This window comes from Ambystoma mexicanum, chromosome 1q (genome assembly GCF_040938575.1).
Source record: "Ambystoma mexicanum isolate Mex_15411 chromosome 1q, UKY_AmexF1_1, whole genome shotgun sequence".
In the NCBI taxonomy this organism is placed as follows: domain Eukaryota; kingdom Metazoa; phylum Chordata; class Amphibia; order Caudata; family Ambystomatidae; genus Ambystoma; species Ambystoma mexicanum.
The window spans coordinates 209,178,991-209,204,733 of NC_090922.1; the positions used below are offsets into that span (position 1 = coordinate 209,178,991).

Consider the following 25,743-nt stretch of genomic DNA (forward strand, 5'->3'; position numbering starts at 1 on the left):
AGTAGATTTAAATACAATTCCCAAAAGGAAGGTACCAAAAAAATGATACATCTCGTTTCCGAGCAAAACCTTGCAGAAAACATATAGACCAAGTTTTGCGCAGTTTCCCCAAGGGGGGAATAAAGTTGGGGGGAAGGGGGTCCCTCGACATTTTTAAAAACAAGATACACTTGAATGGGAAATAAATATTGCTCGTGACTAGAGCCCGTAAAAAGGATTCGGTTTACCCAGAGTGACAGGTAGCAGAATGGGGCAATCATAATGACAATCAAAAAAGAAGGTACTGCTACCAAGGGGTAGTCCCCATGTTAGTTTTATTAATCAGAACCTAATTGGAGATCCCCAATATTACTAATAGAATAAATCATGAAATTCAAAAGTTGTCTAAAAAGAAACACAGAGACAAGCTAAGGAGTAAGCTCAATAAATTATATTGAAAAATTGGGCTTGTTTTCACGACTAACAATACCATTTATGAAAGTCTAAAGGCTTGGTGTTAAACATCTGTGACCCTTAAAGGAAAATCGCTTCTAAAGCAAATACAGTGTACCAAAGAATGATAATAATGAAAAAAAATATTTTTAAAAACAATCATATAGAACATCAAGGAGAAAACCTGTATCAAATTAGCCACGGTTACCAAAACAAGGCAGTTAAAATTCACAAACAATGATTAACAAAGCAATTGCATTTTCACCCATAGGTATTGGCTAGGGAGAGGTTCGCTGTTACAAAAATCACAGAAAACACGTAGGATATAGAATGCGAGCAAAATCCACGCCCACCAACTAAATGAGAGTTCTGCATAAATTATGCCACCAGAAAATCAAACTGACAATGATTCTATCTAATGGTTCACATAAACATTCTATATTCCATTCTCTAGAACATGCAGTGGTCTCAGTTAACTATTTGTACACAAAGAGACACTTTGCCGTGACTAGAGCCCGAACCGTTCGATGGATTAGTATTAGACGTGCGGGAGGAGCTTCAACCTGGTCCTGAAAGTGTGCTTTTACAAATTTGCTGTTAATCCATCCTGTGTTTTATTTTTTCAAAAAGTGCCAAAATGTAATTGTTAAAATAAGTAGTGGTGTAACTTTGGCACAATCTGTTCACTAACTAAGTCCAGTGCTTATTGTGCCTTGCTTGGTGGGGCCAGTGGTCATGGTTGATCCTCTGACAGCAGTTATTGTTAGATATGCAACCATAACTCGTGCCTCCCCCATGACTTGCTCAGACTAACACCCAGGACATCAAAGATGACACAACATATCACCAAAGATGACATCACTTGTTGTGCAGCGATGACCACAATGATGACATCATAGATGACATCACTGGTGACATAATTAATGACATCACTAGAAACTAGAGCACACTGATTTTTTTACTCTGACAGGTAGTTTCCCATATTTAATGAGATGTCATCAGTGTTGTCATCTGTGATGTCATCAATGACCCCTCAGAGAGGTCCCATGACCCACAAAGGCACTGAAATTAGACATGGGGGCTGGCATCTGGCCAGGCCCATGGGCCACATTATCCCTGGATTCATGGTTATCTTACCTCTCTGTTACCACGTAGTATACATGCAGCTATAAAATATGTGTGTCATATGATGTCTAATATAATGTCATACGTGTGACCCAGTTTCCAGTGATGTCATGGACGATGTGTTAAGTGTTGTCTTTGTCATCTGTGATGTCATCAGTAGCCTCATTGGCTCTGCATTGCGGGTTACTCTGAGTTAAGGTGTCGTCACTTCCAGCACTTTTCAAATGTCAAGGTTTTTGTTGCATCAAACCATCCCCTTAATGGCAATTCACCTAAAGGTTTTTCATTGAAATATACCCCTTGAACACAACTAATCGTCTGGCTGAGCAGCCCAACGACTGAAATGGAAATGAGTGAGTGACATCACAGCCATTTTATCCTCATATCCAAATGCTGTAGCTGTCAGAATTAGCATATGTGTCAGTTCTGCAAACATTGTAAAGTTAGTGAGTTGTGAAAAAATTAAATGAGTACCAAGCCCTGTGTGCATTATGTGCTTAGTGATTCAAGCATACAACCCTTGTATTACATATTAGTCAACTATGTCAACTGTAATGATCTTATGTTTTCAAAAAGCTCTTTAATTTTACGCAGAGCAGGCTGGAACACTCACTGGTGCTATTTGTCACCTTCCTCTTTCTCATAGCAGGCAGTTCTACAGAGTACAATACAAATGTATCAGACTTTCCATCTTGAATGAAAAACCTGGTATTATGGTTTAATGGCAGGAGTGTGAATTACCCATTTGTGTGACTCACTAAAACAAGAGCAGAATGCTTTTCTTTAGTTTTTTTGTTGCCTTTCTAGATTGTTCTTAATCTATGGCTTGCACCATCATGCCCCACTTTGTCCCTCCCAAAGCGTTTCCTTCCCCCTTGTGTATAAATAGTTTTTTTTAAAAACTGTTTTCCCTTTCCTCACACTATCAACATCGTATATGTAAGGTTGGTATGAAAAGTCCCGAGAATGGGGGTCAGGAAATGTGGAATCACTATTTATTTTAGTTTCCTGACTGCAAGCCAGATAACCTTCCATGAGAAAATAATTGACATCATGGTTATTCTAGGTTTTAACAATGATCTTTGCACGGTAAGACAAGTGTAACGTTCCTAGTATGACTACAACTTGTACTGGAGGAGATAATTGGGAATAAACATAGTACAATTTAAAAAAGGGTCACTTCACAATATTAGTAAAATTAAATAATTTTCTTTTTTAATAGCTACTTTTCTTTTACAAAGCAAACAGTCCATCAGCCCCAAGATATCTGTTGCATCCTCTGGGTCGTGCAACTGCCAGCAACGGCTGGGGTGTCTCTAGCGAACACACATGTGATGAATACATGGCTCACATCCATTTGGCAAGAGAAAGGGATATAGAGACAGACAGGGAATCAGAGGGAGATAAAGAGAGAGAGAGAGAGAGAAAGAGAAAAAGAGAGAGAGGGGGAGAGGGGGAGAGAGAGAGAGAGAGAGAGAGAGATGGACAAGGGAGCAGAGAGAGAAACAGGGGGAGAGAGAGAGAAAGAGAGAGAGAGCGAGAGAGAGAGATGGAGAAGGGAGCAGAGAGAGAAACAGAGAGAGAGAGAGAGAGAGAGATAAAGGGAGGGAGAGAGAGAGACAGAGATGGAGAAAGGAGCAGGGAGAGAAACAGGGGGAGAGAGAGAGAGAGAGACAGAGAGGGAGACAGAGAGAGAGAGAGAGAGAGAGAGAGAGAGAGCGAGAGAGAAAGAAAGACATAAAGATAGAGATGGAGAAGGGAGCAGAGAGAGAAACAGAGAGAGATAGGGAGAGAGAGAGAGAGAGATAAAGGGAGGGAGAGAGAGAGAGAGACAGAGATGGAGAAGGGAGCAGGGAGAGAAACAGGGAGAGAGAGGGAGAAGGGAGGGAGAGGGCCCAAACCCACTAGATCAACACATGACCCCTGGGTGCAGCTGGTACAATAAGGATGTTCCTTGACATGCTTTATTTGTACACTTTTTTCTCTTATATGCACATGGTGGATATCCTGATAACCAAATTTAGATGTGTGCGTTGTCCAGATAATAATTGCTTGGAATCAAGCATTGCCGGCAGTCTTACCTTTTTTGGAAAGAGTGTTTTTGGGATCTGTCTCACTGAAAAAAATGTGTTTTAGGTACACAGTGAATGTTATTAACAGATGGATCAATTATGCACATGGTTTGAAATCTGATTCTGTATCTGACCAGCAACCAGTGGGAGCTCATGGGCAATGGCCTGGCGTGACTCCTTTTTATCCCAGTGAATCAAACTGCGCGCCAGACACTGAAGGGTGAATAGCCTAAGCGTTCGACTCCGCCATGAGGTCAGATTGTACTTTGCAAGTTCAAATCCCCAGCAAGGCTGACTCAGCCTTTCACTCCTAAGAGATTGACACATTGAATGCCTCTAAATTGGTAATAATAACATCTATTGTTACAGCACTTAGAAGTATGTTGAATCCAGCATAAAGTAGTACATTAACTCGTGCTAATATAATTATTATTTGGGTCTATCTCAACCAATCTGCAAGCTCAAAACACAGGTGTTATTCACTGGTGCAACACTGCACTCGCTATTCACTTGCCTCTTTTCTGCAGTTCACCCCTCCCCCCTTACCAATTAAACCAGATTTACTATTTTCTGTATCCACCGCATGGCAAGAGAAAGGGGTCAATTGGTGGCCATTTTTCTTTGGGGAAAATATACCTTAGGTTTAAAAGATTCTCACCAGCGAGTATATTGTCATCCAAAACACATTCTTTTGAAACCCTTACTATCCAGGCGTTTTGCCGTGGTGACAATGGCTGTATTTACCCGGGAGACAGCCTGTACTGGCTGGTAACGGTGCTGATAATCAAAGTGTCAGTGATCAGGCTGCTACTTTGGCATAGCAGGCTGGTATCACCCAGTAGTAGTAATGGGCATGCAGGTTATCAGTGTCTACGCATGGGACCATCACGCGGATCCAGTAGCCCCCTAAAAGTGTCCTTACAAAGCTTGATGGGCCAGCACTTACTTCAGCCTGCTAATGCAGTCTGCAAAGTTGACTTCCATTCAGCCTTTAGGCAGAATCACTTTGGGGATCATTTCCGGCTCTGCGTAAATAAGCCAGCATGGGAAACAATAGCGGAAAAGCCTTGTGTAAGGCTTTTGCTCTATTGTTTTCCAGCCACAACCCATTGTCCTTCATTTGTATGGCTGAGATGAGAGGGGGGGGGGGCGGCACTTGCATTTCCACCACTCCCTTCCTCTCCGCCATATGAATACTCCCGGCATTTGCTCCAACATGGATTTTAACACCGGTGCAGATGCTGTGGGTCCCTATGGGGTGTGTCGCCTTTATCTGCCAGCAAAAAGCAGCTGGAACCCATAGGGATCTATTGTTAATACTGCCTGCCATGTTTACATGCAGGCAGTGCTTAGAATGGATCCATATGGGGTCCGCCTGCTTTTTGCTGGCGCTGCCTGCCATGCGTGCATGGCAAGGCAGCGTTTTCTCAAGTAGAATGGGGTAGTGTAAAAGGGAAGGGCAGAAGGTGGCGTGCTTGCTTGTACACGGCCTTTTGCCCTTTGCTGTTCAAATGAACACAATTCAGCAGCGAGGACCTGTGTACACCAAAGTGCCTCCGTAGAGGTCCAAGATGCCAAATTATACCGGAACTCGAACATGACCTCCTTTGACCAGAACCAGCCGGATCTGAGTGTGCCAAAACATTAAAGGTAGGCCTTGCTTGCTGAAGAGTAACATCTTCCACTCGTAAGCAGCAAGCGCCTAATTTTGATGCAGCTGGGAAGGGAAGAAGTTTGCTTCAGATGTAAGCGATCGACTTGGCTGATAATGGTTAAATCTGTGTCGTAGTTACTTTGTTCCCAGTATTCTTCATGGGTCATGCATAGGACCTTAAAGTGAATCCACCTTTTGAACAGCAACCATTGTGAGTTCTTAAGTGCATTTCCGCAATTTGGCGCCTATTACCAGCTTGATTCTGCATTCTGTAAAGCAAGTAGATTGTTGTATACATAAAACCTATGTACAAGTAAATTGTTTTATACGAAACCCCTACTGGGTGAAATAATTAAGGCAAGCCCCCCCGCCCACCCCCACCACCATGAGTATGAGTCGTTTTGCTATTAAGCCTGGTCTGAGCCATATGGAACCTTTCACCCTCTCTGAAAAATGCACACACTGTTTAAATACCATTATGGATTTGTTGGGGAAATGCGTGGGTATTTTCCAAGTCAATCCCCAGTTTCTTACATCGATGACCAGCTTTGGTTGAGGCGCAAGGACACGTGGATGTGAAAACTATTGAAGGCAACTCTACTCTTCAATTTCAGTTTGCAGCAGGTAACAGCATTTTTTTTTTTTTTTTTTTACATTTCAGAACAAAGAAAATAACCGTACAGAGATCACTGTCTGGTCTTGGGAGGTTAAGCACTGCTTTTATCTCTTCCCTTGATATAAAGGGAGGCCAATACCACGTTCCTTCCACGTTACCAAAAATGGAGGAGGAGGTTTATAATTTGCTTGTGTTTCTAATATATTTGGATCCCTTCTGGTGCACTAGAGGTGTGGGGCTGATTGATGGTTTAGAAACCGATATTCATCCCTGGACAACTAGTGCCACGGACGTTGGTTTGTCACACAAACAATTACATGAACTATTAACTATGATGGAAGATATGTGGTCAAGTGCTTGAATCACTAACTGGGCCGAAATCCCGGTTTCACCATTTAAGTGAAGTGTGTGATCCTGAGCAAATCGTTTAATTTCACTGTGCCTTATCTTCATAAATTGGAAGTCATATGAATAAAATCCCCCTAACAATGGTCCAGATACAGTAAGTGATTTTCCAATCTCCCAAAATGGTAAATAAAGTGTAACAACTATGTGTAAAAGATTTGTGCATGGTGTTTGAACTCATTTGTCACTTCAGGGGATTATAAAGGTTTTGGCTGGCTCAGGTGAGTCATAGAGCAACGGTGAAAGGTAATCCAAGCCTGGGAAGGATTACAAGAAGTGCAACATTTAGAAAGAGGATATAAAGAATCAAGAGCTGTTGAAAGAGAAGTGCAAATTGCTGACGTAACTCCATCCATTGGAAGAGCAAGAAAAGCAGAATGAGATTGAAGAGTGGCAATACATGCGATTACACAAAGAGGAGGTACAGAGACAATGGCGAAGGTATGAAGGGGTAGAAACAGGAGAAGAAGAACAGATAGCAGAAGCAGGGAAGACAATTGAGAAAAGAAGCAAGTGATGATCTGAGGAGTAAACAAAGTAAATGGAAACAGCAGAGATAGACATAGAAGAAGTGAAAATAAGAGACAAGCAGGATCCAGAAATATGAGATGGAGGAGTGGGGAGAGGTGAGAGGCAGTAGGAGTCAATAATAGTGAAAAATGTAATAGAAGCGTGAGTAGAAGAGAGACAAGATTACAATCGCCCAAAAGTTTAAAAGAATTTGAGCAAGGTGAAAAAACACTACATAGGACGTCAATGTCATCACAGAAAGTGGTGAGGAGAGCAGGAGAACGATAAATTAAAAGAAAGGTCACTGCACAGGAAGTAGAAAAAGTAGAGAGAGAATATTCAAGTAAGTAAAAGTTGGTAAAGTGTGCAAAATAGTATGAATCGTAGAAGATGGCCGATAGAGGAGACCAGTGCCTCCACCATGGCCCGAGAGATGAGGTGTATGCGTGAAGGCCGTATCAGATGTATACAGAGATGCAGGTATAGCAGAGTTGGAAGAGAAAAGCCAGGTCTCTGCAATACACACAAAGTGTAAATTAAGACACACAAACATATCAAGAATAGAGCATGTTTTTTGGGAAATGGACAAAGCATTCCAACGTGCAACATTAATACAGGAGTGATGAGAGTCAGGAGGTGGGTAAACAAGATTGTAAATATTGCGTGAATCTAAGAGATGAAAAGACCTATGACAAGACCAGTGAGTGGGTATTCTGTTAGGCATAGTAGAAGGGATAGCATTGCAACATGTATCAGGAGAAGCGTTTAATGATGAAGACAGCACTAGGATGAAATAAAAGAGGACACAAGCTAATAGAGGAGCAGGGCATGCTGCCAACATGAAGGCCAACCGTACTGGACTGAAGGAACATGAACCAGTAAACAACATTATGGGGTTTAGTAGAAAGTATAGAGAGGTAGAGCAAAGAACGTCCAACAGTGGACAGCAGCAGGTAGCTGGACCTAGACTTATCCGGGCTTCGCCTGGTCTTTACCCAGTAATTGGTGATTTAACAAGTGGGAGGCCTGTCGGTGGGACAAAAATGGGGGCGGGGGCTTGTCCAATTTTGATTCTTGCGCCAAAGGTGCCCAGGGATGGCACTTAGGGATCCCGGAGGAGCAGGTAAGCGGGCAGCAGTCCTTCAGAAGGGCTGCTATGCAGATTGTGATGGTGCCTTCACAACCAGGACAGAGTCAAAAAAGGAGCATCAGGCCCCAGCAGCAGGCCCCAGCAGCAGGCATAGTGGGAAAGTGCAACTAGTCCACACTTTCTGTGAAAAATTGGGTAAAAGCCCAGACAGTGTGCAATCAGTTTTGTAGGGTAACTCATGAAAAAAATACAATATATGCAAACAACCAAAAGTTTACAAGAGCATTTCCCAATCCCTTTTCATGCCTTTCCCTCAATATATGACAGTATAAAACACATATTTATGCTGGCTGTACCCATACATTTCCATGCTGGCTCCACCAAGATATGTCAGTATTCCCATATAAGAACATACTCATGTTTGCTTTGCGCATCATGCTAGTAATACAACTCTAAAACACATGTCAAAGTTGACTCTGCCATATATGCCAGCACCCGTATGTAAGAAGATATTCCTGCTGGATTGGCCCTTACAATGTCATGCCACATTCCAATGTAGGCCAGTCTAGACACGTAAGAACATTTCTCACTCTTGCTTTATCATAGATGCTCAGTTAATAGAAAATCATGATACTGTAAATAATAGCTAGGCCGCTACACCAAAATGCCAGTCTATCAATGTAATACCTCTTATCATGCGTTCTTTATCAAAGAAGCTTAGTAATAAATGTCATGTCCCAGTAAGCAATGGCTAGACTGGCGGCCCCAATATTCCAGTCTAGCCACGTAATAACACACATAAAGTTGGCTTTGCCCAAAAATACCATTAAACCATGTCATGTCACTTAACAATGGGTCAAATATGATCTTGTCATCCTCCAGGGCCTCCCACACACAATCACATCCATCCTCTTTCACCCACCAGTCACTCACTTAGACATTCTTCTCTCACATTCACCCACACTGCATTCTCCACACTAGCACCCACCCACCCAAAACATTCACACACAATCACATTCCTACTTAATCACCCACCATTCACTCACCCATAAATCTTCTCCCACATCCACTCACTCCACACAGGCATGCCCCCACCACACACACACACACACACACACACATTCATAAACATTCACATACCATTCACTCAGGCATACACCTTCTCCCACATCCACTCACACTTCATTCTCCACACACGCACCCACCCACGCACCCAGAACCTTCAAACAATCACAAAATGACATTCATACCCATTCACCCACCAATCACACTCAATCATACACCTTCTCTCACATGTATTGATACTTCATTCTCCACACAGGCAGGCACGCATGCACCCAGAAAATTCAAACACACACTATCAAATTCATATCCATTTACGCACTAGTCGGTTACTCATACATCTTCCTTCACATCCACTCACACTGCATTCTCCACACAGGCATGCACCTACACACCCGTCAAACACACAGTCACATTAATACTTCCAACTCATTCACCCATCAATCACGGAACCATACCTCATACATACATCTGACACACACTTCACACATGCAAAACACACATATGATATGATGTGATATGATATGATAGTTTATTTATATAACACCTTTACACAATGTGTTTCGAAGCGATTCAAGGCAAGGGAGGGAACAAGGGAAAATACAATGACATTCTTACAGGCCATGAACAGTAAGGATGTGAAATTAACTATTGTACTCGGCCTGATGACATTTCGATAGTGCAAGAGCTAAACCATAGATAAGGAAGGGAGGGGGAGAGTGGGAAGGAAATGGAAACAGACATGCGACTACTGTACTAGGCCTGACGACATTGCTGGTAGAGCCGGAGAAAAACAAAAGGTGAGGGAGAGGAGAGCAGAAAGGGAATGGAGGTACAAAACAAGTGACTATCATAGGCCTGACGACATTTCAGATAGTGCTGGAGGGGTGGGGGGGGGACAAGGAAGGGATGGGGTGGAGACAGACAAGGTTGCTATCATACTAGTTCCATACTAGTCCATACTAGGACAATTCTGATAGAGTGAGTACATAGAAGAAAGTAAGGGGGGAGGAGATAGGAAAAGGGAGAAAGAGAGAGGAGGAGAGAACAGAGAGTAAGCAGTCATTAAGAGTGGAGAAGCAAGAGGGGAGAGCAAATACAATTGCAGAATGCATAAAGTTGCAAGCCTGGATACAAGATGAAGATGGGAACAGTATGATTCAGGGCCACCATGAGTACAAGATGCAAAGGAAGTCCAGCATGAGAGTTGAGAAACGGTAACGCACCGTGAATCAATGAAGTCCATAAAGCTAAATCCAGCATTGGCCACACGACGGTGATGGTGAAACCAGAATATATCAGGACGGACTCATGCAGAAGTAGGCTGGAGGAGGGCAGGGAGGGAGGGGGAGCAGGGTAGAAGAATCAAGCAAAACAGGCAACACCTGTATGAGAGAATGGTGGGGGCACAAGGGAACATCACAGGTGGATCAGAGGGGGTGGGGATGAAACAAACAAACAAACAAACAAACCTGTGGGGACAGAGGGGGTAAACACATTTTGGTGCATGCTTACCTGTTGTCTGAGCACGGGGCCGGCCCTGTTCCTCGTGGTCTGAACTGGTCCAAACAGGAATTGCCCTTTTCTTCATCAGCCTGTCATTTCGGACCATGGGGGAAGAGACACCATACACATTCTTATTTTAAAAAAAGCCTTGTTACCTGTTTTTCACGCTTGAGCTGCCTTCTGTCAATCACTCCAGGCCTCTCGGCTCCACAGCGCTGCTCATAGACAGGAACCAGGAAGCTGGGAGAGCTTCCTGGTTCATGTATATGATGGTGTGAGGAAGCCGGAGGAGAAGGGGTTGGAGCTGAACGTGGCATATGACACGTGCCACATGTCACTTTTGTGTCCTACCCCCTTCTGAGCCGGATTGCCTCCTTGTGCCACTTTACGAGTGCCGGCCCAGCCTTCAAACCTGATAGGTGATGACTGGGTTTAGGCCCCCCTAATTCTACCGTGGTGGGGCCCCCTGCACCACAGGAGATGCTGGGCCCAATCTCTGCAACAATCACTCAATCTGCTGAGCTACCTTTTGCCGCGTTCTGATGTATGACTCATCACTCAACTTTCATAGAATTCAACATTGTATGTGGATCCATGGTACTGCTCAAAATCACTGCATTTCCAGGAGTACATCTCATGCACATGCCAGCAACAGTGACGCTGCGCACAGCCTAATATAGTTGGCAACCGACAACTACAGACATGCCTCTACGGGGGCAAAGTGAGGTTCTTGCTAAAGAAGCGGTCAGGTGCCCCTCCCCCATTTACTCTGCGCCTATGGTTAAAGGTATATCGTGAACATCTAGATGTCCGCAGGTTGAGTGTCTTTGTCCTGTCTTGAGAATTTTCACACATCTAGTCGGCTGTGATGTTCGCACTTACTCCTCAAGGAGCCTGAACCCTGATGCGACGCAGCTTAGACAGATTGGAAAACTAAAATAAAAATAAATGGAGCAGTGGGGCAGATGGCCAGGGACACGCGTCCCCGCTCCTGCCATGCAAGACGGTGAACTGGCAACCCGTGTGGGACGAGGCCTACCCATGGGCCTTGAGAGGCTGTCAGCTCCGGACAGGAGCCGAGCGTCAGGCCGCACTGAAGCGAAAAAACACAGGACCCTGGAAGCCAGAAAAGACGATAGAATATGAATGTATCGTGCTTTCTCGGGCTAGCGAGAGGCGCCCGTGATTGCTGCTTGGGATTCTGTGTTGGGGTGGAGAGTGGGGGGGGGGGGGTGGTGCTCAGTAACAATGCGAGGAGGGGGGCATGAGGCCTGCACTTTGTCATACACACAGGCAGACTGGCCTGGATAATAAGGAAACTGGGACGGGGGAGAGGAGAGGGGTTACTAGCATGTGAATGGCACAGGCCTCAGTTCATCGTTCATCGCACCTCTGCGAGACTCCCATGATTTCGCTCTAGGCCAGCTAGCCTAGCCGTGCTAGAAAAGAAACTGCATTATAGTGGGGATGGACCCCTATCCCGCAATGTCCCCTTTCACCCCGACACATGCACACGGAGATTCGAAACATGCAAACATGTGGCTTGTGTTTAAAGAAACGAGCAATCATCTCGTTTTTATTGAATTAGAGAATCAAACCTTTGGGGAAAGGTTTCTTAAGTTCCAAGCTACTGCTTCTACCTGGCACAAGGGTGGTGGCCACTTGTGGGGGTTCCCTGTCGGTTTTTTTACTGTGGACAATCCACCTTACCAGTCCCCTGTGGATAGCTCAGTGGCAACGTGCTCGCCTTGGAAACCAAACCACACAAAGCAACACAGTTTCGATCTCGGGTCCGCGCTTAAAAAACTCTGGGTATTAAGCGCTTTATATGCAATTGAGACATTTTCTGGTAACAGTGCCTCGATGTCCCCAGGCTGTGTGAACGCTTTAAAAATGCAAAATAAATAAAATGAAAGCGTGCCATGCTATTCCAGCAGATATACCCATTTTACTCAAAATGTGGGGGGAAGGACGTCACATCTGCAAGAATGGGGCATGGTGGAAGGGTTAAGGGCACAGGAGAATACCTGTCTAGCAGCAACATTTGGAGTAAGGGTTTGCATAGCAGTGCATTTTTGAATCAATGTTAGGGAGACTCTCTAAGACTGGCACCCATCAAATTAAAACATATCCGGCTAAATGTATTATAAAGCTGCCAGCAAGAGAGAAAGTTAACCTTTCACTAACGATATCTGTGTTCAGCCTGCAGGAGTATGATGACAGTGGGTAATACTAGCACTTATGTTTACTATGTTGTAAAGGAGGAAGAATCTGGCATAAAGCTCTATATAGAAATGTTAGATTATGAACCTGGCAATACTTTCACTGCCATTTGGTGAGAAACGAGCCCTGTTTAGCCGGGTACAACTGCCGCAATGTATTCACATATACACCTGCAACATTTCTTGCCATTCTTCTAAAGAAAATGTTAAGTTGTTAAAAAATATTTTACATATATATTTTTTTGTACTATAATAAAAACATTCTAATATTGTGAGCATGACAAATCAACTTCCGGGCCACAAGTTGTCCAGGGATGAATATCGGTTTCTAAACCATCAATCAGCCTCAATCCTCTAGTACACCAGAAGGGATCCGAACAGATTGGAAACACAAGCAAACTATAAACCTCCTTGTCCACTTTTGGTAACATGGACGAAACAGCAGGCTTTTCTCCGAAAGGTCATGGATCGTTAGTTGCGACTCTGCAAAAGTACAATTATTACCCAATAATCAAAGGGACTGTCCAGTCAAGGATGTATTATTATCGCAGCAGACAGTTTTAGCAACACTGCGAAAAACGACCCATGCTGTGAAGAGATGCCGAGGACACACAGTTTCAAAGAAGGAAAAGGGATGCACTCTGGATACTGACAGGAGGGTGACTGGTGTGGTAATTACTCACAATAGTTCAGGGTTACTTGGCTTCAGCACAAAGGGAGCAATGGGTCTTAAACTGTCTCTTGGGGCCTTCCAGGAAGGACGAGTTGGACAGAACAATGTACCTTGTGCTGTACGTGGTCTTGGTGCTCAACAGGGTTGAGTCGGCTTCAGTGTGCTTTTCGGGATTCTGTGAAACAGTTCAAGACAGGAGTCAGCTGCAGGCATCAGGTGACAAGACAGTTCAGTGAATGAAGCTAGACGAATGGCTACAGGATGGCCTATACGGAGGCTCGGGATCAGGAATCGGTGTCTCAGTGCTGATCAGTGGTTCTGAAGCACTGGTTGAGGCACCTCAGACGTCTTTAAGTGACTGCAGCTTGACAACAGTCAGCATTGCTGTTGGTGGCAGCTCGAGGACCTCGACTGGCTTGAAAATCTACTTTAAGGCACGATGCTCGTCGAGGCACTTCTCCCAGCTTCTTCAATGGGCTTGTGTCCTCCTTTAAGGAATACCGCCCAAAGCTGACGAGTGTGTGCTTGCTGGGTTCCTGGTTCTGGAGCACCTTGAGGGTCCACTGGATTCGGTATCTCCCTCTCTTCCCTGGGAAATGTTTAGGAGAGGGATGTTGCTTCCCTCTTTGGAAATCCCAGCCTTCCTTCACTGGTGGAAGATGTAAGGCAGACTGTAACTTCAGCCAGGCTCCAATGATGAGTTCTTCTTGCTACTCCTTGCACAGTCTTCTGATGATCTGCCAAAAGAAGGGCTCAGCCCTCTTTAAAGCCTAATGGGCACCAGTGATTGATGTAGGCTAAGCCTACCTTAATGAACTAATCCTGGGGTTCCCACCAACAAACTCCTGTATGAATAAGGTCATAACTAGAGTGCTTTGCAACAGGAAAGGTGAAGGGGTGAAAACATGTGTTACCAAGTCCCACCCATCTTCCTGTCTCTTGTGGAGCAAAGGGTCTCTCTGGTTAATGGATTTCTCTGTGGTTCCTGATTACAGAGACAGGTGTCCCTTGAAGCTGTGACGAGACCAGACCCCATGACTCCTGCAAACCACATTCTCATACCTTATGAATGGGGTCCAAATGCAGAGTGAACTACTGTAAACACGCAGTCCCAAACATGACAGTTCACTGTCATTGATACTGTGGGTGGGAACTGGCTTCAAGTTGACACAGTTGCATTTGAAAGGTTGTTGGGGTTTCCTGTCTCCTTCGATAACTTCTGCAGCCAGGCCCCATGTGGGACTGTTTGAAGTATCCTCTAATTGTTATTTGATCGCTGCCATCAGTTGCAGGGCCCAACAAAAGAGTTAGGTGGATCACTTGCAGTCTTTGCTAGTTATTCAGCCTGGCCATGGCAGATCCTCCCCCTTCTGGAAATGCATCATGTAACCCTGGCTGTCATATCCCAACTAAATATGACAGAGGAACTGTGCCTGTAGGCTGCGTCCATCCAGTGAGTACATAGGTCCATGTGTTCGTCATGCTGTGAGCATAGGACGTTGTGTGTTGGTTAGCCCCACACATTTTTTTGAGGTTAGTCTGCCATCATTCCATTTTATTAAAAAGTTTTAAAAAAAACAGGCGAGCGCCCACCCACCCTGCGGATGGTGAAATTCCTCACAGTAAGCAAATAAGACACCTTTTTATTTATTTATTTATTTATTTATTTATTTATTTATTTATTTATTTATTTATTATGGCATTTCTAGAGGACGCTAAACACAGGGGCATCAAGGTGCTTTCATACAATCAATAGCTCAGTTTGACATGAAAAAATAAATCATTGACAATCTTGGAAGGTACAAGATACATGCTTGAGGAGTCTGGTCGGAAATGCTTGAGGAAGAACATCACTGTGGATCTTCTGTGAAAAGCAGAGTTTTGAGCAGCTTACGAAATGACCACTAAGAGTGTTCAAGTCTCAAAGATTGTGGGAGATCATGCCAGCTCTTGGCGGCGATGACTGGGAAACTCACTCTCCCATTTCTTTAGAGGCAGAATCTTGGGGTGTTAAGTTGATTTGTGTAGGTTGTGCGAGTAAGTCTGGAATTTGAGGTTTTGGTGAATTTGAAAGTGAGGTATCCTGGAGCAGAGTTTGAGATACATGTGTGGGTTATAGCCAGAGCTTCTAATCGGATGCGCTCTTTGATGGGAAGCCAGTGTGCATTTCTTCTAGCTGGCGAAATGTGAGCAATTGTTTGGTAAACGAGTCATAAACGCAAAACATCTGTTGTTCGCATCTGAAGAAGAGCCTGTTGTGGTCTCGAGCGCAGTGTATAGCCTGGTCAGAAATTAATTTTGATACACTGGCACAGCAATAAGAACGCATCCCATCCAGGGGTGGGCTAGGCCATGGCAATTGCTTCCCAGGGTGGCTGGTCTCTTGCTTCCTTAGGCTGGAACGTCCAGGTCCTGGGCCGCATGTCTGGGATTAGGGAATTCGATGCACCATGTATGATTCATGGTTTATGTATCTGAGCTTTCATGATCTCCTCTGGATTGAAACAAGCAATGGAATTGTTTGGGAATTTGAGGCTGCACTTGGGAATTGATGGCATTACCTTGACATATAGTGTTATACCTTAGATGTGGTTACTAGCAAGCATATGATAGTATTATTGGGTCATTTGAAGCTGCCCTTGGAGCTCTTATTTCCTAGGCATATGAGTGCACTGTCGGGGATTTTGAGGCTGCATTGCCCTTTAATCGGGGCATGTTATACAGGGGCCAGGATGCCTTTGGGAAGACTGGCATGGCACTGTAGGAACTGCCATGAACATTGCGATATGTGTGGTAGTTTGAAAGTAGAAGGGCAATGTTTTACTGGTAGCGTGGCAAATTGAGCTGAACTCTGACAGGTTTAAGAGTTCGATGATGCATTTAAGCATCACTGCAAGTAGATTAATCCCTTGCTACGGCTATGCCTTGCTGAGCCCCTTGCCAGAACCTTTTTATACGAGTGGCACCATGAACGCTTGCAGGTGGGATAACTGATCAATGTATTGGAGCAAAGCTCTTTCATCTCTTTCACACTTCATCCAACACTGACCCCACCCGTCTGGGAAACTCCTCTGCCTTTTGAAACTTCCTCAACCCACCCGGCAAACCCCAGGGATATGAATTGTCTGAGATGCGCAATGCACTTCATGGTGGCCTCTTCAGATGTATGCTAAGACCTGTCCATGATTCGAATCACTCCATTAATTCGGACCCACTTTTTAATACAGTAGCTTTCTATAACACAACAGACAGCTATAACCACCAGACATATAGCATGTGTGTGTGTAAATTCATACATACACATCTACAAATACATACAAACATGTAGGCATAACTGTACATGGGCATCTGTGTGTACATAAACATTTGTTCACATATATGTGCATGGCATAGATTGCATTTTAGGAATAACCCCAGGACAGGGCACTTGTTTTTCTCGCACCTATATCGCTAGCGCGGAAACATACCCGCACGTTGCTGCGCAAAGCTGTCTTGCTTTTGAAGACCTGTTTCTTGCTTTCGGTAGAAATACCAGAAATTGTTTTATAAAGAAAAAAAAACGATGATAATCAAAGATGGGTGCACACACTGTCCAGTCCAGACGTGTAATCATTGTAATGATCCTTGACAATGAGTATTATATAAGGAACTACGAAGAGGGGCTTGCACGCCTCCATTGATTATAGTTGTGTTCTCCGTCCAAAAAACACCAGTGCGCTGTCACCAAAGCAGATGAATGTGAGCAGGCGTCGACCATGGGGGGCGGTACTGAAAAGCATGGTCGGCTCAGTGATTGGCGGGGCCCTGGGCAACAGGAGATGCGTGCGAGGGGCTAATTTGCATATGTAGTAACATCTCAGAATGAGTCTTTACTCCAGGGGGTCACGGGAAGAAGTCGCCAGGAGTAAGACAAGATATCAATAAACTCAATGGTATCCGGTATATGAATGGTCAGTGCTATTATGTGTCAATGTCACGAATTAGGCTTATCAATTCTAGGGATTTCTAAATTTGGCAGATACGGTTCTGTGAGATATAATGATTTGCCCAGGAGAGCACACTCTGGTTCAGCTGGGCTTTGAGACCAGTCTCCAACTCAGGCACTTGAACACAGCTGTCGTTGGAACAAATAGTGTTTGCAACAGGTAGTTGATAAAAATACTGTTTGTAACAGTCGTTTTGCAACGTTGCTTTGGAAACACCATCTGACTGCGTAATGCAGTGCAAAAACTTCGATTGTAGTTTGCTAAGTGAAGTAATGTGCTGCTTTTGAAGCAGTTTTGTGATGGCTTTTTGCTTTATTGTACATATATTCGGATATAGTAGCAATATATTTTTAATTCCGAAAGTACAGATGAGGATTATTTTGACTTTCAAAATAAATGAATCTCTAAGCAATCCTTTCATTTTTTTAAAAATATAAAGCGAGCTGCAAACCTAAAGAATGTCTGCTACTGTGGCCGCGGGTTCCAAGGACATTAGGGTAGGGATTGAGCTGGATCAGGCTGGGCAAAGTGTGCCCACTGCAAGATTGCCTTATAGTGCAGCCCAAGCAGAACTCATATACCCAGAAAATCGTGAGGTAGTGGGACTAAGCAATTTCCAAGGTCTTCCAATGTTAACACATTCAGAACAGGACCGTGAGCACAACCTCTCCAGGACAACAACCTCTCTTCCCACGTTTAGAGAAAATCATCACGACTCACTTGCCCAGACGTTGGCCTTTTAACATTACTCGGATTTATAAAGATGACTTAAAAAGCACAGAAATCATAATGAAGTATTTGGAAACACATGTCAATACTTATACAAATATGTTAAGTACAAAAGTATGATTTCTCCGTTATGTGCCCCCATCTTGAATGGAAGTCTACACATATCAGAATGCAGTGCAGTGGAAGGTTAAAAAATGGCTTGTAGGTTTTGTGAACGCAATTCCCAAGACTTCGATAATCACAACAAAATGTAATGTGTGGAAAGGTCACCTGGTTGCTTTTCATTGTTTGACGAAGCCGTGCTGCATATGTGAATTGCTGAAAATGGGACATTTTGAAAATAAGGGTGATAGTTTAAGCCTTTTTTGGAAGACACCTTTTATTTAGCTTGATGTGAATCTATACATGGAACTGGCGCTTTGTATGTGCTTTCAAAATGAAAAGGCCCCTTTTGCCTTATCCCTGACACTTTTTAAACAGCTGGCCCGAAACAAGGGTCACTTAAATGAACCATAATTGATAGCTTGCACTTTACCTGCTCTGTCAAAACAACCACTGATATGCGGCCAAGTATGTGTGAGGTCCCAGTTGGGGTATTTGTCTGTTAAACGTTACAGGGGGCTGGGAGGTGACAGCATGTCCTTGCTGGCCCATGCCTGGAGGCAGCACAGCCCCAGGCGCCACTTAGTTGTCCCATTATGAAGGGAGGGGCTGGGCAGGACCTCAGGAAGCCTGTGCTGTAAGCAGCACCGAAATGCTAAACATGAGAAGCACGATGTCATTTAGAGCAAGGTTGTCCAACGTACGGCCCGCGGGCCACAATGCCGCCCTCCGAGCCATTTCATGTGGCCCGCAAGGCCATAGCCTGGTTTATTTATTTATTTGCTCGATTTTTGCTGGGTCCATGGACCTGATTAATTAATTTATTTCTGCAATGTTGGGCCCGACCATTGCGGAAATACTTAAATTAATCGGGTCCACGGACCTGACAAACATTGAGCAAATAAATAAACCGGGCCGTGGCAGAGCACTGTTACTGCCTGTGGTGCCCCCTAGAATGGGGCACCAGGGGCAGTAACAGGCCATGGCCTAGTTTATTTATTTATTTTTTCAATGTTGTGTCGGGTCTGTGGACCCGAATACTGGGCCCGTGGCGGAGCACTGTTACTGCCTCTGGTGCCCCCTTGAAGGGGCACCAGAGGTAGTAACAGGCCATGGCCTGGTTTATTATTATTTTTTTTTCAATGTTATGTCAGGTCTGTGGACCCGAATTCTGGCCCGTGGCGGAGCACTGTTACTACCTCTGGTGCCCCCTGGCACCAGAGGTAGTAACTGGTTTATAACAGGCCATGGCCTGGTTTATTTATTTATTTTTTAATGTTGTCGGGTCCGTGGACCCGAATTCTGGGCCGTGGCAGAGTTTTGTTACTGCCTCTGGTGCCCCGGGGGCCCCAGAGGCAGTCACAGGCCATGGCCTGGTTTATTTATTAATTTGTATGGGTGTGGATGTCCTGTCAGTGTGCTGCTTTCCTTTTGTTGCCAACCTCTGAACCCTGAACAGTCGATGTATGCATGCTTGACATGCGACCAACTTTGCACCAGACCTGCAGATGAACTTAACTGGTCTGCTGTTAAATCTCAGTTACCAGTTTAATGGTATCCACTACCAAATAATTGCTCATTTTACTATAGCCAATATGATAGCTCAGTGGGTTGAGCGCCCACTGCTGCAATGTGTGTGCTTTCAGCTTTCAGCATTACATTTAACTTCTCTATGCTGTGGAATGCTTTGTGCTCCTTCAGAATATGTGGCACACGCCGATGCCTCTTCAGGCATAGTATGTGGAAAGGTGCTTTCTCTGAAATCATCCTGAGATACACAGGGTGTATTGTTCAATCCAAGATTCTTTTCAGCCGAAAGATGGATTTTGATTCTCCTTTTCTGACCCTGTTCTGCCATTCCTTCCTCTTCTTGTCGCACATCCTACGAGAATAAGGGCCAGCATTCATCTCTTGCTATCTGAATTGGTTCTATTTGCTTCAAATGTTTTCCATTAATTAGTTTGGTGTTTGATGGAAAATTGAAAGCTTGCATTGCTAGGCACATTTTTCCCATCGCTGCATCTTTCTACTTAATTTATATGACAAAATCATTGCTAACAAAGTGGCCTGGCGTGTTATGTAGGGAAGGCATGGTATCACAAGTATAACACGTACACAATAGGTACAATATGAAAACCCTTTATTGAAGTTTTCTCGGTTTGGACAAACTCCTACTTTGCCCTATAACTAAGATGGGAGTAGTCTTCAATTGGGTTCACCTTTGGGTGATCAATTTTCCACATTTTAGCTTTTGAATGGGATTATGCTTCTTTCATTACCACAGAAGTGATGAATGTGTATTACAGAGATAAGCTGCCATATGTATTGGGCACACTGCACAGGCAGCATCAATCATTAACAAAGAAGTAATGAATGTGTATTACAGAGATAAGTTGGTATATGTATTGGGCACACTGCACATGCTCAGGCAGCATCAATCATGCTTTGTACAGGACAATGCTGGCCTAAATTGGGAACAACCAACATAGACATGTTGCTACAGAGGCATATTTTGGGCACAACCAGCATGCCAATGTGTTACATCAGTGACAGTGCTGTCTTACACTGTGGACACATTGATCATTAAAATGTGTTGTGCTCTACAATGTTCTTGTCTGCTGTTGGTGACATGGAATGTACATGTTCCCCATTAGAACCGATTGTAAACATATGGCTTTTTGGCCACTTATCCTGCTGTAAAATGCACCATTTCAGCCCTATATTTGAAAAGAAATCTTGGGGGGGTCCCCCCTAAACCCTCCCTAGATTGTTATAGCTCCCTCGCTACGCTCGGTCACCCCCACTATTTCAGAAAAATATCAACACATACACACTGGAAGAAATCACAAGAAACTAACCTTTGATCACTGTCCCTGACGCCAAAAGCTATCTTTGGGACTGCATGGCTATCACTGCCTGTGATGCTATTGTGTCAAAGGTCACACACCATCGATTTTGAATATACTGCTTTTGGTGAGGGCGTTGACTTTTGGCTCGCCGGCCCACCGGGAGACAAAAAGTTAATGCTTCAGCCCCACATTCAAAAAGGTTGGACAAGCCTGATTTAGAGCATGCTGCTTTAAAAATGCAGAGAATCGGATAATGGGGGCCTGGGGCCGATTTGCTGTGCCACCAGAACAGGGGCGGACAAACACCCTCGTGCCCTCCTGAAATTACGCCCATGTGTAACCTTTGTTGTGTTAACTTTGCAACCGTGACTCCAGAGACGTTGGTGCCACCGAGTGCCTTAATTAGTACAGGTTGAGGAGAGAGAGTTGATGAGGGTTCGGTTGTCTGCGCTGGGAGTGGCTGAACTGAGTGGGAAGCCTTTGCTGGGAGGAGTCGGGGTGAGAGGCAGGGAGAGGAGCAGTGTGCTGCTGGATTTTGAGGGGCAGACGGGGCGGTGGGAGGAGTTATGAGAAGGTGAGGGCTGTGTGTAAGATTGGTGGGGTAGGTGCACATCATCCTTTTGGATGGGGAAGCGCCTGCGTGGGTCCGCCCACGCATTCGATAATTTGAAGGAATGAAGAAGAAGTAGTACAGGTTAACCCCTAACTGGTTATGAGAACTATGCACACTGCTGAGCTACGGTTCACATTAGGTGAGCTGGGTGGAGCATCTGTTACACCCGCAAAACAGACCCAGAAGCCCTTTTAGTTTTGGCTTATAGATGGCGCTTAAGTGGTGCCACCTATACTCAAAACAATTGCATTGGAAGGAGGGAGATGATAATTCCCTACAACCCACCAGCCCTTTAGCGACCCGGAAGGCACATCCTCCTGGGATCTCTTTGAGATAGGGATATCATGCAGCAACATCACATTATGGCCTGCCAGAGCTCTTTCTAGCTAGTCTTCTGAGAGTTAATGGCTTACTAGCAGCTCTCAGTGTACTGCTGGTGTGATAAAAATGTAGTAACCAAGTGTGCCTCCAACCACTTGATTTATATATGCTGTTTGCGCTCAAGTCCTGTTAAAAACAAGCATTCAGAAAACGAACAATTCTGGCTTAGTGATTAGGCAGGCATATGCCAGGAACTTCTATGTTATGCCCAAGTAATCAAAGCCATTGCCAGCTGTTGGCATCTTATAGTCAGGTAGCAACATAATGGCAGTGCCTCAGAAATGCCCATCCCATGTCTGCACAAAAGCCAAAAATGCTTTGCCAATTCTTGTTTACATTGAAACCTGGCTCGTGTTGATGATATCACTGTTCCAGGCACACATGGAAGCCTGGCTCATGTGGATGATGTCACTGTTCCAGGCACACCGAAGCACTGGTATCTGGCGCATCTCAATCCTGCAAGCTTAGGTGACGTATGCCTTAATGATGCACTTAAAATGAGGGCTGCTGTCTACCCGATCTGTAACCCACTAACTACCACAAGACCAATGAAGCTTAGAAACCCAGAGGCCATTAGGAGACGTATGCCTTGTCACTCCATTCTTCCCCACTTCATTCCCCTTGCATCAATGACCAGTGATGTGTGTTTTTTTAATGTTCTGTGTGGGTGGGTGTCTGCCTTTGTAGAGAATGCAATGAGTGGATGCAAGAGAAAGTGTGACTGGTGGGTGCATGAGAAGTGCTGTGATGTGTGTTTCTGAATCTTCTGGGTGGGTGTGTGCTTGTGTAGAGAATGCAATGAGTGGATGTAAGAGACGTTGTGAGTAACTGGTGGGTGAATGAGAAGTGATGTAATGTGATGTGTGTTTTTGAATGTTCTGGGTGGGTGTGTGCCTGTGTAGAGAATGCGATGAGTGGGTGTAAGAGAATGAGTGTGTGACTGGTGGGTGATTGAGTATGAATGTGATGGTGTGTTTTTGAAAGTTCTGGGTGGATGTGTGCCTGTTTAGAGAATGCAATGTGTGCATGTAAGAGAATGTGTGAGTGAGTGACTGGTGGGTGAATGAGCATACAAGTGGTAGTGTGTTTTTGAATGTTCTCGATGGGGCTTGGTGTGTGCCTGTGTGTGGTGAATCCAGTGTGAGTGAATGTGAGAGGAGAAGTATGGGCAAGTGACCGGTGGGTGAAAGGGGATGCATGTGTGTGAATGGCCCTGGGAGACTGGGGATCAGTGGAGCATTTTTGCCACATCCTTTTTTGACTTTGCATGTTTTACTGGTATTTATGGGCAGATGCAAGTTCATGTGTGACATTCCATAGCTAGACTGGCATTTTGGTCCAGTCAGTCTAGCCATTGCTTACTGTGGCAATATTATTATTAATCTGCATCTTTAAAAAAGAAAGCATGATAACTAGTGTTACCTCGTTAGATTGATGTTTTGGTGTAGCGGCCTGTATATTCTTCACTGTAGCATGACCTTTTATTAACTGAGCATCTATGAGGAATCAAGCAAGATTAATGTTCTTATGGGTCTACACTGGCTTACATTGCAACCAGTTTGGACAGGTTTTCCTATTGCGACATGTCACTTTTAATGGCCAAACCAACGGGAGTATGTACTTACATAGGAGTAATGCATATATTGGCAGAGCCATTTTTGTCCCAGTGCCAGTAATGATACTATAGAAAAACGTCTTGATGTGAACCTATTTATGGTCTTATATGGGAATACTAGCATATGTTGGTGGAGCCAGCATTGAAATGTATGGGCACATATGGGCACAGCCAGCATACAAATGTTTTTTATACTGGCATATATTGCAGGAACCCGCATAATAATGCACTGGGAAATGCCCTGTGCACATTTGGTGACTCGCATCTATTGTATGTTTTTTTTTCATTATTTACCCTACAACCTACGAAACCGATTGTTGGCGTTTTACACACATTCTTGGCCTTTAACCCAAATTTCCCCAGAAAGTGTGCTGTGTAATGCACCATTTTAACCCATGATTCAAAACATTTAATCCCCCCACCCCCAGCCCCCAACCCATTTCGGGCTCCCTCGCTATGCTCAGTCGCAATCACATAATTGTGGCAAATATTTACACCCTCCAAAAAATAACTCACCAGCCACCACTGGTGGATGGTATATTTGTGGACCAGGCACCGCCCCTTCTCTCTGTTATGTTAAAGATTTAAGCTTTGATTGAAAAAAATATATTTACGTCTTTCACTTGCAGTAGTGCATGCCCCTTCAGCAGCATAATCATCATGAACATTGCGCACACGTGGTGGTTCTGATCGGTTGGGTATATTGAAAGAACCTTTCCCAGGTATTATACTCCAGCAAAGATAACATTATCAGGTGCACTCCCCTCTGTGCACGCAGACCAGTCTAATAGGTTTCTTCTATCGTAGTGGTAGCTGAATCATATATACATTTATAACTAGGGCATTTTGTTGATTCTAAATTCTGGTCAATGATTTAATTTTCAGGCCTTGTTCATGCAGCATTTTTCTTCTGGTTAAACAGCAGCAGTGCTTTTTTAGATTGTTTAACACAGCAATGCAACAGATAACTCGTACTTCTGTGTCCATTGATCTATCAATGTTTCATACACTAGCTGTAGCCTACGTTACAGATTTTGGTTACACTTTTAGAAATACTACATTATGTATGTTTTACATATATACCCCAGGTCGTATCTGAAAAATGGCATTTCCCAAATGTGTAATCGTGGACAAATCATGCCTCCCTCTGTGCCTCGGTTCTTATATATGGCTTGAATGAGATCACCTGGAAACACGGATGCTATATGCATCATAATATTCTGAAGGGCGTTTGCCATCACTTCCTTTGATGTCACTTCAGGCTGGGGTCAAATTACATCACTTCCTGTGGTGTCATCAGGGGGTCAAGGGTCGTGCAATGTCTCTTCCGCTACCCCAGACATTTTGGTGTAATGACGTCCCTGCAAACGTGTTGTTGTTATTATTATTATTACTGGCCCAGGCATATTGGCCTTTAGAAGGCACTGACATGTTGGCAAATTTCCAAATTTCCAGAGTTTCAAAAATGGGACGTGCTATTATGGTGCTAGTCAAAAGAATGTTAATATCTAGTATGTGGGGAACAATTTACATTTATTATTGCTAATCGTGGATAGTTAAATGGCATGATATTAGCATAATACCTTAAATAATATTCTGATTCTCCTGAACCTTTGATGCCTAGATGATAAAATGCTCCTGGGAAGTTTGGGCCTGTAACATTCGGCTCTCCAAATTAGGTGGACTATGACTCCCATGATCTTTCTCCATTGGCTGTGAGGGTAGGGTTTATGGGAGTTGAAGTCTAAAACGTCTGGTGAGCCAAAGGTTGCAGAACACAAGGCAGGGCTTCGTTGGGGGAAGGGGTTGTCAGAGCTTGTTTTCTCTGTAACTGTAGTGGGTGAGGCATTGGTGTGAGAAATCACGACTCAATACAGCAGAGAAAGCAATGGCAGATATTCAGTTTCATTTTTGGCAAAGGAAGTTATACATTTTTATGCCAACCAATCTGGAACACAGTCCATTTCTGGCCTCCATGGGAGTTAAAGGAATAGTTCGCTCAAAAATGTTATAGTCCAGATCGTTCAGGCATGTATTTTTAAGCATACTGTAATTGATCTTACATTTTTTCCCCATGCATCTTACCTTAATTTTCCTCAGT

General features: G+C 44.1%; 1 protein-coding gene across 1 annotated transcript in view; it reads left to right on the forward strand.

Annotated features, from left to right (window-relative positions):
- Nucleotides 1-25,743, forward strand: part of PRKCG (protein kinase C gamma) — a 1,699,783-nt gene that overhangs the window by 492,031 nt on the left and 1,182,009 nt on the right. The window lies entirely within an intron of this gene.